Genomic DNA, 3,115 nt, shown 5'->3' on the forward strand with positions numbered 1-3,115 from the left:
CTCCCTCCCTCCCTCCCACTCTCCCTCACTGTCTCTCCCTTCACCACACCACCCTTTTCTCTGCTTTTCACCTCCAGCGACGCAAACCTCCCGGCGGAGCTCTCGCTCGCTCTCGCTCGCTCTCGCTCGCTCTCGCTCGCTCTCGCTCGCTCTCGCTCTCCACGCCACGCATGCCTGCTGCCACTCACCGCGCTGCTCGGATCGAGACAAATAAGGCACCGTCGGGGAAGTTGAGCCACAAGCGCCCCCGCACCCCCACCCTCTTTCCTTTTCTCACGTCAGAGGGCGTAAGACAAGCCAGCGGAGAGTTTGTTGTTCTCCTGTTGTTGTATTATTAGGTCGACGTCGGCGAGGCAAATGAGGCTGCTTGCTCGGGTCCTTTCTCGCGTTCATTGTAGCAAGAGTAAGTTGGCTCCCCTATACTACCGGCAGTGCAAGAAGTAGCCTATCCTGGTTGTAGAATTGTTGCTGACATCGCGCTGTTGTTGTGTTAGTTATGGAGAGTTAGAGGCGCGCGGAGGTTGATGGTGATGCCTACATTTTATAGGTTCTCGACAAGTGGAAACGACACTACGGCGTCCACGTCGTCGTTTGTAACTCCCGCTCCACTATACTCCTCGCTGTCGCGCCGCACGGGAGCGTGGCGTGGCGTAGCGGGGCCGCCGGTCCGGCCGCCGCCGGGGTTCACTGCGATGCCGCCGCTGGACGACATGGCCGTTATGGAAATCTAACGACTTACGCGTCGTCAACGTCCTGAGTGAGGCGGCGGCCTCTCGGCGAGGGCGCGGGGACAACGACGACGACGGCGGCGCGGTCCTCCTGGACGCAGACAGGTGTCCCGATATATATGCATTATGGAGGAAGCAGACGTAGGAGGGGGTCCCCGCCATGCCCCGGAGGAGCAGTGCCCCCCCCCTCCCCCTGCCCTCCGGAACGACGCTGAAAGCCTCCCCGGCGGCCGATCGGCAGGCAACGGCGACAATAACGCTGTTAGGCCCCCCCACCCCCTTCCTCCTCCTGGATCCGGAACCAGCTGCGCCAGGATCCGCCCGCCACCTGCGCTCGCCCGGGCCCCGGCGGCGGCAGCGGCCGTCGGCACCCCACTGCACTCTGTTAATGCGCCTCAGGAACAGAGACACTCGCCGAAAATGAGACACCGTAAGCTTCAGGATGTTTGCGTGAGCAGTTGTTATTTGGGCAGTATCATACAATATTGTCGAATATTGTATAATATTTTCCTGCAAGAAAGGCACATTCTTCCTGCACATCAAATCCTTATTCGTTGTCATTCTGTTGTGCATAAACATGCAGAATTTTATACAGCCGTTACATTATGCACAATTTTATGCATAATTATGTTATTGTTTAACTATATTTTTGCATAATTACGCTCGCGCACAATTTGTACATAATTATGCGTAAAATTTGTGCATACTCATGGCTGTATAAACTTCTGCATGTTTATGAACACTGAAATGCATAAGGGTGTAGCGCGTGGAGTCGTGAGTGGAGACTAGTTTTTGAGGGACTGTGGTGGTGTGCCTCAGCCGCCGGAACTGAATTTCGTAGAGGCTACGACGGCTACGACAGTGCAAGAGCAGGTCGGTGCGGCGACTAGGAAGGAGAGTTTCTCGCACTGGGGCTCGCTGGGAGCACACGCCCCCGTGCTGTGGCCATGCTGCTGTCGGAATGCTCTCGGGCACCCACGTGACAGCCGAGCCGACCGCTCCTCGGACAGCGGATAGGATAGCCTCCGGAGAAAGCCCCCGGAGCAACCATAGCCGGCTGGCTCGAAGGGTAGGGCCCCTCGGAGGGGCCTTTCTCTGGTCGTGGGTGGGGCGTGGCCGGCGTAGCCCTCAAGGGCCCCATTCGCACGTCCCAGGGCGAGCCCCAGGGTGCCCGCCCTCCAGCCGCCCCCGGCCGCCCCCACCGCCCCCGGTGGGAAAGCCCGTCATCAGTGTGGTGGCCCGTGACCGCGCCCTGCGACGTAGCGCGGCCACCACGGCCACACCGGCCGCCCTCCACCCCCCTGCGGCATCAGGACGCACAGAGGGACGACGCAAGCCACTACACCACACGTGACCTATTTCGGGACCCCTCGCGTTTGGTGGAGTTTTCGATCCAGCATCAGCCTCAGCAGCGCCAACCAGATCCCCCTCCTGCTTTCGCTGCTGGTTAGATCCTCCAGGACGTGCTGCTCCGGGACGGGGGTGCTCCCAGGCACAGGTGGGTCCCAGGTGCAAAAGGGGCCGTTGGGACAGTCCTCCATTACGCTTCAACAATGTTACTGCGGCGTGACAGACCCCCCGCCCCTCGGGCCGTGCCACTGCTCCCTAGCCGCCGTTCCCTTGCCTTGGCGACGGCGCGGGACCCACTACTGCACAGGGCATTGCCCTCGACCGACCACTCCGTATAGGTGCGCGGCTTGATATGCTGGCCGCCAACAAAGCAGTGTGGCTTCCAAATTTTAATCGCTCGGTTCAAAAACCGCGCGGTTTTCTGAAGAAAATGAAAAAAAAAAGCAGGAACTTTTTTTTTGTCGACCTTCCATCCTACGGGATCCTACCCGCGCAGGTCTTTTCAGGTCCGTCTTTACTTTTCACTCCGGCAACTCTTGAAGAGGCTTATCAGGGGCGAAGAGGGGCCGCGCCAAACGACACTGGTCTACGACAAGACGAGCAGAGCAGGGAGTGCGGGAGGAGCGCGGCGAGGAGGAGGACGGCGTCGACACCACCGCGTCGTCGAGCGACTCTGGTGCCGCGCGCTACACTGTACCACGCGGAAAGATGTTGTTACATGGCGTGGCACTTTGAGTTTTAGCAGCTCCCGCCAGACTTTGTTATGCTAAATGAGCAAACATCCCGTCCCCTCCCCTCCCTCCTTTTCCCCTCCGACATGGTCGCGTGGGCCAGGGGCAAGTTACTTTGCGTTGTTTGGTCCCGTGGATGAATCAGTAATTAGGAATGAATTAGGCGCTCGAAGCCTTGGGAATGTAGGTAAGAAAGCCCCCCCCTCTCTCTCTCTCTTTCTCTCTCTCTCTCTCTCTCTCTCTCCTCATTTTTCGGTGGTGGCGCCTCGGGTGTGGTACGACACGGACTGGGATAATTGGCCCTGT

This window comes from Frankliniella occidentalis, unplaced genomic scaffold (genome assembly GCF_000697945.3).
Source record: "Frankliniella occidentalis isolate FOCC.00 unplaced genomic scaffold, Focc_3.1 Scaffold89, whole genome shotgun sequence".
NCBI lineage: Eukaryota > Metazoa > Arthropoda > Insecta > Thysanoptera > Thripidae > Frankliniella > Frankliniella occidentalis.